The sequence below is a fragment of the Silene latifolia genome, chromosome 7, assembly GCF_048544455.1.
Source record: "Silene latifolia isolate original U9 population chromosome 7, ASM4854445v1, whole genome shotgun sequence".
NCBI classification, from domain to species: domain Eukaryota; kingdom Viridiplantae; phylum Streptophyta; class Magnoliopsida; order Caryophyllales; family Caryophyllaceae; genus Silene; species Silene latifolia.
In genome coordinates this window covers 107,868,343-107,868,777 of record NC_133532.1, presented here as the reverse complement: position 1 = coordinate 107,868,777, position 435 = coordinate 107,868,343, and positions in this window count along the sequence as shown.

Sequence of the window (435 nt, the reverse complement as noted above, 5' to 3'; positions counted from 1 at the left end):
GTATGGGCTGTTTTGGTCGTGATTTGGGACGTGGGTATGAGGGTTCGAACTGGGCTTGGATGGGTAGAAACCTAGGTTGGTTAGTGTACTCGAGATTCGTGCCAACTCGTAAAGAAAACGGGCTCAAAAACCGAGCTATAATCGAGCTCCAAAACGTGTGATTAAAACGAGTTTTCAATTTTCAAATTCGATTTTTCAAATCAAATAACACATTAAAATGAATGATTTTTCAAATCAAAAATATATTTTATTTTCAATAAAATAAATTTAAGAAAATAAATTCAAATTAAAACAATAAAATGAATTCACTTTTTTAAAAAAACATTTAATTTAAATATCATTTAAATTAATAAAATATAAATCGACAACTCTCATTCTACATCGTAAAAACGAGCCCAAATAATGACAATAACAACTAAAGAAGACATGTGTCCT